This window comes from Erythrolamprus reginae, chromosome 2 (assembly GCF_031021105.1).
Source record: "Erythrolamprus reginae isolate rEryReg1 chromosome 2, rEryReg1.hap1, whole genome shotgun sequence".
In the NCBI taxonomy this organism is placed as follows: Eukaryota; Metazoa; Chordata; class Lepidosauria; order Squamata; family Dipsadidae; genus Erythrolamprus; species Erythrolamprus reginae.
Window position 1 is genome coordinate 238,990,149 of NC_091951.1, and position 13,406 is coordinate 239,003,554.

The following is a 13,406-nucleotide window of genomic DNA, read 5'->3' on the forward strand; positions in this document are numbered from 1 at the left end:
TGCCAATTCTTGGCAACCATCTAGATAGATTTTCTCCATGATGATCTGTCCCTAAATCCTGTCTTTCAGGCCTTCCAACAAGTTTAATGAATAAAAAAACAATTGGCTGGGGTGTACACTAAGGCCTTTGCCATTATTTACAAATCACAATGCATATGATGCATAACGTACTAAAACAAAATTAAACCACATTAACATGATGGGTGAATGAACATAAGACAAAGATTTTTCCTACAGGTGCTACAATATGGCACTGTAACATTCATTTACCTGTGTTGCTTGCATGTGGATTGATTGAGTGGTTTATTTATTTATTTATTTATTAGATTTGTATGCCGCCCCTCTCTGAAGACTCGGAGCGGCTCACAACAATAAAGCATAGTACAAATCCAATTTATTCAAACAGTTTAAAACCCTTAATGTAAAAACAATCAAGCATCCCAAACATACCATGCATAAAACGGACCGGCCCAGGGGAATCAATTTCCCCATGCCTGACGGCAGAGGTGGGTTTTAAGAAGTTTGCGAAAGGCAAGGAGGGTGGGGGCAGTCCTGATCTCCAGGGGGAGTTGGTTCCAGAGGGTTGGGGCCGCCACGGAGAAGGCTCTTCCCCTGAGCCCTGCCAGACGACATTGTTTCGTCAACAGGACCCGAAGAAGGCCAACTCTGTGGGACCTAATCGGTCGCTGAGATTCGTGCGGCATGAGTTATCGTTTGTGAAAAATTTAAATGTAAATGACAAATTTTGAAGCAGAAAATAAAAATAAGTTGTGGTCAAACAATGTAACCTGCTGTAGCCTTTGATGGCTAACCTATGTCATGTGTGCCACAGGTGGCACATAGAGCCATATCTGCCAGCACATGAACTGTTGCCTTAGTTCAGCTCCAGCTGATTTTTGGCTTGTGCTGAGGCTCTGGGAGGGGGATTTTGGTCTCTGGGGAAACTGCAAGGGGGCGGAGGGAGGCTGTTTTTGCCCTTCCCAGGCTTCAAGAAAGCCTCTCGTACCTGGAGAGGGTGAAAAACAGGTCTACTGAGCCCACTGGAAGTCGGGAAACGGGAGCAGGGGGCACTCTTCACAGGGGCAAGGCAGTGTGTGTGGGTCATGCATGCATGCGTGGGGTGTGCGGTGTGGGGGCATTGAATTATGGGTGTGCGCACACAGACAAGTGCTATAGCGCATTGGCGCACGCTTTCGGCACCCAAGGGAAAAAAGATTCGCCATCACTGTGCTATAGTTTTGTTGTAGACACTATTATCTTAGTGGTATTATCAAACCACTTGAAATATGCTTTTTTGTATGTACAGAACCATAAGCCACATATTATGCAAAAATGTTTTTAATTTTTAAAAGAATTCTACCTTTGACTTTTGTAACTTGAAAATTTTACTCCTCAATTTGAGTTTTAGTATTATGAGTTGGACTATAGTTTAGAGCAGTGTTTCCCAACCTTGACCACTTGAAGATATTTGGACTTCAACTCCCAGAATTCCCCAGCCAGCGAATGCTGGCTGGGGAATTCTGGGACTTGAAGTCCAGATACCTTCAAGTGGCCAAGGTTGGAAAACACTGGTTTAGAGGACTGTACGTTTAATTTTATATGTTTTTAAAATGCATGGAGGTACATCAGAAGTGTATCATTTCCCCCCTACATCTTTCCTATGCTGATGATCGTTGGGTTTTGCTTGACTTGGAAATTTGAGACACAAAATACACTAAGAAACCTGCTAGTATGTCAAAAGTTACTTTTCATAGCACTGTGAAATATGAACCAGCCAATCATGTAAAACTATAATGAGTTTATTTTGGCTCAGCATGTGGTATGAAATCATATGTTACATTTTGTTAACTGTAGTTATAGCTTAACCGTTTTATGAACACAATGAATGCAGATACACTAGCTCTTACACTTTTATTAATAGCAGGTATTGGGTTTGTGCATTTTCTTTCCAGCAACTTCTCATCATATGAGATTTCCACTGTTTACCCTAAGGTTAATGTCAGTCACGACAAAAAAGTGAATTAGTTACATAGAAACATAGAAACATAGAAGACTGACGGCAGAAAAAGACCCCAAGGTTCATCTAGTCTGCCCTTTTACTATTTCCTGTATTTTATCTTACAATGGATATATGTTTATCCCAGGCATGTTTAAATTCGGTTACTGTGGATTTACCAACCACGTCTGCTGGAAGTTTGTTCCAAGGATCTACTACTCTTTCAGTAAAATAATATTTTCTCATGTTGCCTTTGATCTTTCCCCCAACTAACTTCAGATTGTGTCCCCTTGTTCTTGTGTTCACTTTCCTGTTAAAAACACTTCCCTCCTGAACCCTATTTAACTCTTTAACATATTTAAATGTTTCGATCATGTCCCCCCTTTTCCTTCTGTCTTCCAGACTATACAGATTGAGTTCACTAAGTCTTTCCTGATACGTTTTATACTTAAGACCTTCCACCATTCTTGTAGCCCGTCTTTGGACCCGTTCAATTTTGTCAATATCTTTTTGTAGGTGAGGTCTCCAGAACTGAACACAGTACTCCAAATGTGGTCTCACCAGCGCTCTATATAAGGGGATCACAATCTCCCTCTTCCTGCTTGTTATACCTCTAGCTATGCAGCCAAGCATCCTGCTTGCCTTTCCTACCGCCCGACCACACTGCTCACCCATTTTAAGACTGTCAGAAATCACTACCCCTAAATCCTTCTCTTCTGAAGTTTTTGCTATCACAGAACTGCCAATGCAATACTCAGATTTAGGATTCCTTTTCCCCAAGTGCATTATTTTACATTTGGAAACATAATTGAGAGTCTAGTATGCATTAAGATGGATAGAAATGTCACCATTACTGTTTATAAAGTTCTTCCAAAGTGCTAAATTGCAAGGGATGGAGAAAGTGTGTTTATCCCAGGAAACCTATAGTATTATTGCTTCCAGTAATTGATGAGTAGAAATTTTCACAATTTTAGGAGAGATGGGTAGCAAATTCATTGGTAGATTTAAAAGAAAAACAACAACCCTGAAGTTTTAAGGATGATTTCTATGCTAATGTATAGAGGCTCATCCTAAAGAGGATGTGACACTAATTATTAAAATGTGTCTAGAGTACTAATTAATACCAAATGATAGGGTATTTAGTTTTATGATGATGACTTGCAGTGCTTCAAGAACTGCAATGGAAGAAGAGATAAAATAATAGCAGAGCATGTCTTCTATTACTGAATCTGGCATTTGGATTCTGGCCATAGGCAGAGACTATTCTGGGTTGTTGTCAAGAAGTTTAAGGATTTCTATTGTCAAGTAACTGGCTGGTCACCTAAAGAATTCACAACTTTATGAGAAGTATACCCCCCCCCCCCAAAAGAGTTGGAAAATCCTTCAGATTCTGCCTATCTCTGATTGAAATCTGTAATAAATATACTGTATCTCACCTTCTAGAAAAATTGCCAGCTTGAGAGATTATTATTTTTATTATTATTTATTAGATTTGTATGCTGCCCTTCTCCGAAAACTCGGGGCGGCAATACAAATAGTTTGTTCAGGAACGGGTGTATGACTGCATCCTTCAAGGAGGTTAATTCTAACACTGGGACAATTCCTAGCATACTTTGCAAATTTTTATTCCCACCTAATTTGCATCTATTCATATGGCTTTGAAATCTTAAGTAATTTTAACTGCAAAAGTCCAGCCAGTACTCCCAGTGGGTTGCACGAAAGTTGTCCAGTCCAGTGCTGTCCAGTAGGAGAGGTTAGATAATGTTCTACCAAGATAGTAAGAACAAAGAACGACTTTACTACTTTTGTTGCCACAAGAAAGGCCTGAAGATGAGTTCATGCTCCTGCTTAGTGAAGCTCCTTGTCTTCCTCTGTTGGTGCTGCAGGCATCCCTTCAGGTATTTCATTTTATGGGATTAAAGAGCAAGGAGCGACAAATCCCAAGCAATTACATTCAACACTGTTGTTTGTGAATTCCAGAAGTCTCTGAAATGCTTAGTAGAACTCTTGCAATGTAACTGGAAAATCCCTAGATGAGAGGTCTTCAAACATGGCAACTTTAAGACTTGTGGACTTCAACTCCCAGAATTCTCCAGCCAGCATGGCTGGCTGGAGAATCCTGGGAGTTGAAGTCCACAAGTCTTAAAGTTGCAAAATTTGGGGACCCCTGTCCTAGATCCTATGGAAAACATATACATAAGGTGGCTGCCCCCCCCCCTTCCTCCCTTTTGTAGAGATCACAGATGCCAGTCATTGGCATGGCAGTGAGCGTGAACTCCATACACACTGCATAAGAGTGTGAATATGTTAATTACATAGGCCAGGTCCATGGGGGCTGTGAATTTTGGAGGTTCCCCAGTACCGTTCCCTCAGAGAAAATTTACCACTAGGCCTGTGACAAGGTCTAGGAATTCAGGAAGGGCTACTGTTAGCTGGCAGGATGGGTGATGTACCAGCTTTATAGTCAAAGGCTGACATTCATAGCGTTTGTCTTTGGAACACAGCCCAGGCTTATAGCCAAAGCCAATCAGGGACATTACGCCCCGCCTCCAGCTTTGAAATCACAGCCGCTGAAACCCAAATTGGACAGAGCAACATCTCACTCCTGTTCAACCAGTTCTCCCAGTCACGCATGCAAGGTTCACCGGTTCATTCCCAATGAGGTCACGAAAAATAATACGGTCTTATTACTTAGTGGTTTGTTATTCACCAACAGCCAACACGAAGCTAAGAGTGCTAACAGTCTGACTTCAAACTCCAGAATAGAGGCATTTGGTACCGGCACCATTTTGCCGGTTACTGTTCTTATCTTTCTCTTTTATCTTGTTTTCCTCTTCCATTTAGTTGCTTGTATCTTACCTTCATGGAATTGCTGAACCTTTCTCTAACTTAACCTCTAGCCAACTTGGCAATGAGCAGCAGCCTTATTATTCTCCCTTGACCCAGTAATGCCAGCCTTCAGTGAAGCAACCATCTAATCTAATCTTAAAACCACCTAATTGGGGTTTTTAAATAAGATTTTTAATTAGTTAATTGGATTAAGATATTTTATATTGTATATTTTATATGTTGTGAGCTGCCCCGAGTTCTCAGAGAGGGGCGGCATAGAAATCCAATTGTCTCTCCTTATCTCATCTTTTCTTCCTTTCAAATATGTTCACCTATACTTTTATATCTTTTCTTCTATTCTTTTCTTTACTTATATTATTACATATCTTTCTCGTCAATGTGTATTATGTATTGGACAAAATAAATAAATAAAATAAATAAAATAAATAAAATAAATAAAATAAAATAATAAAATAAAATAAATAAAATAAATAAAATAATAAAACAAAACAAATAATAATAATAATTTTTAAAAAAGAATCAACAGCTACTCCAGCCAGCCCATCCTTCTCCCTAATGGTACATATTCACCATGTCAAGCCGGTGTAGAAGATAGTGATAAATTAATGGCTATAGATGGCTATACTATAGAAAGCCTGATGTTTATGGGAACTTGGGAGGGGTGATTTCCATGAGGGAAGAGATGCAGTCACAAAGCATTCTTTCGAGTGGGTCAAGGCCATCCTATGCCCACCCACCTGGGCGGAAGCGGAAGGAGGGCTTGCCATGCTGGCACAATCTGAGTGGGCAACGTGACAGTTTGGGGGTGGGAGACAAGGGATGTGAACTTTCAACTGGGTGGAAAACTCAGATTTAGGTTTCCCAGCGTAGGTGCCAAGATGGCTCTGGCAATAAATTGGAACTTTGAGGAATACATTGACTTGGACTCTGATTTAGTTTGGATGCTACCTGGACCTTGACATACCACTTAATTACCTCCACCAGCCATGAGCTGATGCCTTCCTAGGCTTAAACGCCCTTTGCGAGGTATCCCATTCACTCTTTAGACATTAGACAGTGCCAATTCAACACAGGTTCATTTAGTGTCCATTCAAAGTTACAACGAAGTCACTGAAAAAAGTGACATGACTATTTTTCACACCTATGTTGCAATTTCCCCATGGTCACCTGAAATAAGGAAATGCTGCGTAGAAAAGTGCAAGTCACAACCTCAGGGATTCTGGGAGTTGAAGTTCACATGTCATAGAAGAGCCAACATTGCCCACCTCTGAACTAGTCATTTCCAATTTTTTGCTTGTACAGCACGGGTGTCAAACTTGCATCATTACGTTGCTGTCATGTGACGTTTCACAATGTTTTTCCCATTCACTGAGCCGTGGTTGGTATGGCCTGCATGTGACGTATCTGGCCCGCGGCCACCAGTTTGACACCCCCTGTTCCAAAAAGGCTTGATTTAAATCAACTTGATAATTTTTTTAAAAGCAACTGTCATGTCTGTCCCACAGAAGCAGCTCCTCTGACCTGCTGTTGACTCACCGACAGTCCCAATAGTGAAGACTATGCAGCCTCATGTTACAGAACTAAGCTCCATTTCATGCTGAATAAACTAAATTATTAATGTGAAGCACAAAAGCATTTTATTAAAATAAATTTGATTTAAATTTTGAAAATCTGATTTAAATTAAAAAAATCTGATTTAAATAAACAAAACCTGTCTTAAATTTTTTTAAAAATCTGATTTTAAAAATCATTCATTTTTATTTACCTGCCTTTTCTACAGTACTAGCATGGCAAGTAATGAGATATATATTTTTACAAAGGTCACTCAATTTCGTTGGGATGGGGTGGGCTACTTAATTGGGCAAGTGTCAGCCCTGAAGCTATTTTGGGAGCATCTTCAGGGTTTCCACAGCAAGGCAGGGTGGAGCTATAGGAACTTAAGGGGGGGGGGATATAGAGATAGCTGGGAGATGTACAGTATAGCCAAATTAGCATTCTTTCCTGTGGGAGCCGAGGATGCTCTACCAGGGGTTGGAGGGGCGTAGACAAAAGCCAGCCACAGTTGGGACTGCAACCTGATTGGACATGTGACCTGGGGAGGGGAGGGAGCTTTGGATTTTGATTGGGTGGGGAAATGTTTGGGTTCTTCAGAGTTGGCCTTTCACCAGCTATGTCAATATGACATCCCAACTAAAATTATGCTTTGAGGAAACTCTAGGCCTCACAATTTTGATAGCTTTGGGCTTGTTACTTGGAGCCCTGACACTAAGTGTGTTTATACACACAAGGAATTTGTTTCCTTTTAAAAATACAGTGCATATTACATATCAAGCTACAATATAGTCTTAGGCATGAGAATTATGTAGCTTACGAGAGGCTTTTGAATGGGCTGTTGAAAGACTTAAAGCTATTGTCTGGCAGTGGAATGTGGTGTTTCTGAATACTGTATAAAATAACTTTCTGCATCACTTGGCACAGAATTGTAAAAATGCTTTCATGTAGTTAATATTTCCTTTCACTGGCAAGTAGCATTCAGAATTTTGTGGTGTCGCATCCACTGTATTAACGTATTTACTCTCAGAAGGAGTGTGTTTGATGTTATAGTTGGAAGGAATGTGGTAATTTCTCAGATGCAAAACAAATACTCATGATGGCGGGTATTATTCCCTCAGAAATAATGTTATAGCTAACATTTGAATTGTCTGAATTTTAGCTGGGCCCTAGAGACTACTGCTAAAAGAAAGCAAGAAAGTGCCTTAGTCTCATTACGTTCTTCAATTACTATATAGTATGGTACCCAGAAATACATACAGAATATGAACTAATCTACATCTAATATTATAAATGCAAGGACAATGAGTAAGGTTGTGTTTCTCTAGGTTCTGTTGCAGGCATTCAAAATTTTCTTTGCTGTTTAAAAAAAAAGATGCTAATTGAATTGGCAGCTTGCTTTAGCAAGCAGAGGTCTTTGAGGGAGGAGGTAAATTGCCTTGAATACATGCATTCTCTTTAGAAAAGGTGAAACAATTGATCAGGTAACTTGCAAGCAATGGCTGCTTGCTCTGTTTTTATTTTATTTATTTATTTTGTCCAATACACAATGAGGGTTTTAGTGGGTATACAGTACAGTATATCTATATACACATAGTAAAATACATGATGAATGTTATAGAGGAGATACTCATAGTAAAATATATCTAAGAAAGAATAGAAAAGAAGATATAATAATAGAACATATCAATGAAAGAATAGAAGAAGAGATATAGGAATAGAAGAAAGTTATAGGAGATATAGGAGAGCAATAGTAGAGGGGACGGAAGGTACTCTAATGCACTTGTACTCGCCCCTTACTGACCTCTTAGGAATCTGGATAGATCAACCGTAGATAATCTAAGGGTAAAGTGTTGGGGGTTTGGGAATGACACTATGGAGTCCGGTAATGAGTTCCACGCTTCGACAACTCGGTTACTGAAGTCATATTTTTTACAGTCAAGTTTGGAGCGGTTAATATTAAGTTTAAATCTGTTGTGTGCTCTTGTGTTGTTGTGGTTGAAGCTGAAGTAGTCGCCAACAGGCAGGACGTTGCAGCATATGATCTTCACTTGTTCACTTTTTCATTTTTTAACACAAAAAGTCCGTAAGAGGCTTCCAGTCACCTCTAAATTTAGATTTCTTTTCTCTAATCAAAGATGTGAGTGTATCCATTTCAGCAAAATCTGTCAACTTCATCAATCATTCCTTCGTAGTGGATAGTGTCGTATCTTTCAATCTCTGTCTATGTAGTAATCTCACCATAGTAATCACATGTTAAAATAACCTTCCACGGTTTTTGTTAACTATTAATCCTAAATGAAAGTTCTGGCTTCAGTTTAATAATGATCTTTAAAATCCTCTGTATCAAAGTATGTATTTAATCCAAAACTCATGTGGTTAGGATGCTGACTTGACAAGCAACAAACTCGTGTTTGAGACCCAAGTGCTAGCATGGGGCAGGGTGAGCTCCAGTCCTGTGGCCCAGCTCCTGCTGGGCACATGAAATCAGCTCCGAGCCGAACAACAGTGCTGTCACCAGCTAATCCTTCCAACCTTGAAGCACCTTGATGCTTCCAACATGAGTGTGATGCGATGCTGTGAAATTATTTAGCTATATTACATGGCCACTAAACATGATTAAATGCCTCTTTGCATTGCTCGCATTTCCAACATTCATTTGAAGTGCTTTTATACATCCTAGATCAGTGATGGCAAACCTTTTTTCCCTCTGGTGCCGAAAGAGCATGCACATGCACTATCGTGAATGTGCGAGTGCCCACACCCATAGGTCAATACCTGGGGAGGGTTAAAACAGCTTTCCCCACCTCCCCTGAGGCCCTCTGGAGGCCGGTAACGGACTGTTTCCCAACTTCTGGTGGGCCCAGTAGGCTCGTGTTTCACTCTCCCTAGGCTCCAAAGGCTTCCCTGGAGCTGAGGGAGGGTAAAAGCGCCCTCCCTATCCCCCGGAGGCTCTCTGGAAGCCAAAAACACCCTCCCAGAGCCTCTGTGCAAGCCAAAAATCAGCTGGCAGGCTCACACATGCACATTGGAGCTGAGCTAGGGCAACGGCTCGCTTGCCAGCAGATATGGCTCTGCGTGCCACCTGTGGCACCTATGCCATAGGTTTGCTTTCACTGTCCTAGATGATTTCTCTGGCATCATGTACCAAAAATGAATCATTTTATAAATATTTGTTTTGAGATTGTAACACAATATAAATCTCATCCCTTTTAGCCACATATTTTCCAATTGATTCATCTGTATATTACAACCAACATTTTAAAGCCACTTCATTCATTCATTCATTCATTCATTCATTCATTCATTCATTCATTCATTCATTCTTTGTACTTATAGGCTGCCCAACTCCTCTCGGACTCTGGGTGGTATACAACATTAAAAAAAAACAATATAAAGAATCAAAAAACACATTAAAAATACATTCATCCTTAAATGGCCAGGATACAATGGTGTCAAACTATCCTCTGCCCCAGGCCTGCCAGTAAAGCCAGGTTTTAACAGCCTTCTGGAAGGCCAGTTGGGTGGGGGGCAACACAGACCTCGGGGCAGCTGGCTTGAGAGAGCCAGAGCCACCACAGAGAAGACCCTCCTCTGTGGTCCCTCTGGGATATGGAGAAGGCCAACCCTCTGGGCCCTTATCGATCGCTGGGAGCTATGTGGCAGGAGGCGGTTCCGAATATAGTCTGGCCCTAAGTCATGTAGGGCTTTATAGGTGATAACCAACACCTTTATCAAATAATGTTAACTTTTTCTTCCTCTGCTTGAGATACATTAAAATTATCTTTTATAAGTTCTTTTATCCACAGATGGCTGCCTGTTGACCTTTTGGTTATCCTTTGTGAATTGCTACTTGCAAATTGGAACACAAAGAGCCTCTCGGTAGAGCCCCTCTTTGTGGAAAATAGGCAGTTTAGAAATATGAAATATAAATGAATAGCACACACAAATACATACACGTACATACACATCTGACATATGCATTAGTGCTATTGCCGTTTGCTCTTTGTACTTTACTTTTATGTGAATCTGTTTATGCCAAAATGATTGGATATGACAACATGAGGCAAATAATAAATAATGCAAGGCATAAATGCAGGGAAATAGTATGTTAACCCCATGTTGACTTTGAGAAAGAAAGAAGAAAGGTAGGTAAAGTTCTTTCAGCCGGGCTGCCCTAACTTGCCACCAGTCCCCTTCCCCAAATATGGGGTGTTTTCAATTTCTAGTTTTCCAGCCTCGAGTAAGCTTCTTTACTCTTCTTTACTTGCTCTACATTAAAATCTAACAAACCATCCATAAACTTCATACAGGCAGCTGAAAAGCAGAGGATCAGTCAAATTTTGAATTATTTTTAATTTATGCTCTAAGCAATGATACATGAAAAGTAGAGGAGCAAGGCAGCTGTTTTTCAGATGAAGCATGGTATAACGAGGACTTACATGCAGCTTGCAAAGGAACTACTCACACCCATGACTCAACGCCGTAGGGTTTCCTGTTAAACAAGAAGCAATCTTTTGCAGAGAGCAATTTATTTCTCGTCCAACCATTAAACAATCTGATTGGTTTCTGAGGGCACAAATTACACGCCTGTAATAACAAACAGCCTACAGGCCTTGTCAACCTTGTTCATGAACATATATACATTTCTCAAAACATAGCTTCTGTTGGTTATGCCCGGGGTATCTCTTTTAAAGAATTGCAGACTCTCTGCCTAAAGTTGAGAGCTAGTTGTTTTGCCAAATCAGTAGCAAGTGATGTACTTAACTGTAGGCACATAATAGTGTTCCTACTGCATTGAAACCTTATTGTGAAAATAACACAATATTCTGTACCTGCAGTGGAATGTACTGTATACTCTCAACATCCAGAGAATGGCTAGTGGGTCATTGAACAGGATTAGGGGAGCCAGGGTTGGTCTTCTTGGTTTTCTAAGAGGGCCTCAAACACTCGCTGTTGCTGCTAGAAAACATCATGGTTAGTGTTGTGGTTAGCTCTGGCCCAGCTCCTGCCCCAAGGACTGTGGATGTGGGGGAGACATCCACATGCTGCAGGCCTGTTTTGCCCCCCCACCCCTGGTGGAATCTGCTGATGAAGGCTCCTCTGACCAAGAAGACATGAGTGACAGGGAGGAGGAGAGTGTGGCAGACAGCTCAGAAGGAGATCAATTATCTAGCTCCTCCTTGGATTCGGAACAAGAGTTAATGATACAGCCACGCATGCGGAGAGCGATGCATAGGCAACAACAACTGAGAGATTATTATCAAAGAAAATGAGGCCACCTGTGGCTGGGTGGGGCTGTGGTCATTAGTGAGGCTGCTATAAGTAGCAGCCTGTGGGTTTGGCCATTGTGGAGGATTATCTGATAGTTATGTTTCATGACTGCTTTACTGACTTTGATCTTTGTGTGCTGATTTTCCCCCGCTTTGAAACTAACCCAGAGCAAAGTGTGTTTCACTTTGTGAAAGAAGAAGGACTGTGAATTGCCTCGCAGCTGCAAGCTAAGTATCACAGAACTGATAAGGGACTTGTACAAATTACCAATTTGTTTGGAGACAAGTGCTGTTTGCTATACAAAAAGAGTGCTCTGTTTATTTGCATTTTCGGTATATAAAGAACATTGTTTTGAATTTTCAAACGTGTGTGTGTCTGAAATTGTATGTGTGCATTTTGGGGAGGATTCTACCAGAGAGCTTGACAGAACAGTTAGTGATCCATATATCGAAACGAGAGTGCAATGTCTCTTGGCATAAGGGCTGCGCTTGGTCTGCTCAGCATGTTTTGAGAATTGGATGCTCACAGCAAGTGTGGTCAGCAATCATGTGGTGGGTTGCTTAAAACCTTCAGTTGGCCTCTTAACCCTTTTCAGGAGAATATTTGGGTGTATATGTTGCATTGCTTTGTCAGTGATTACTGTATTTTTCTGAGTATAGGAAGCACCGGGGTATAAGACGCACCTTAGTTTTGGGGGAGGAAAATAGGAGAAAAAAATCTGCCTACCAGGTATTCATCTGGCTAGCGTCCTTAGTCTGGTCAGCTTCAGCACATTATTTTATCCCATTGTTAGGGCTTTAAACAAACCTTATTTGGAGCGAGTAGCAATGAAACAAAAGCCTGCAAAGACCCTTCCGAGAGAGTAGCAATGCAAACCAAGAGGATAAGAGCCAGGAAGATTGTTAGCACCTCATTAAGGCTGAAAAGAAAGCTTCAAAAAGCTACATTCAGAGTATAAGATGTATCCAAATTTTCAGCCTCTTTGGGGGGGGGGGGGGTATGCGTCTTATACTCTGAAAAATACAGTATTTATTATGTATTTTACAGGTTGGGGCATAGTTGTGTGTTGCACAGCATATTTTGTTTTATGATGTTGACTTATTGGATGTCCTTGGTGATTATGGCAGCATTTGGTTGTTATATTTATACTCTCCCTTTTATTGTGTCTTAATTGACATATGCAGGGCTTCTTCCTCACCACAATCATCAGGTAAGGTGAGCAAAAATGACTGGCCCCAAGTCACCGAAATAAGGAGCTCCCTTAGCCAATGATGGGTTTGAACCCGAAGTGTCCGTATCCCTACATCCATGCTGTCTGAATTATGAGATTTATAAACTGCCACCATGGCTGTAGTGGTTAAGGTAATGGACTAGGAATAGGGAGACCAGGTTCCTTCAATGTTACTCCTCTCTTTCTGGGAGTCTTTAAAGGGCCACAAAAAGATTCTGGTTTGCTGTAACTGTACTTAAAAAAGATTTCGAGCTATGGTGCATATGAGAGCTTGAAATCATTTTTTTAAGTTACTGAAAAAAGTGATTATGAACATTTTTCACACCTATGACCATTGAATCATCTAAGGGTCAGTTGTTTTACATTTGGATACTTGGTAACTGATTCACATTTATGATGGTTGCAGTATCCTGGGGTCGTGTGATCCCCTTTTGCAACTTTCTGACAAGCAAAGTCAAAGGGGAAACCAGATTCACTTAACAACCATGTTGCTAATTCAACAAC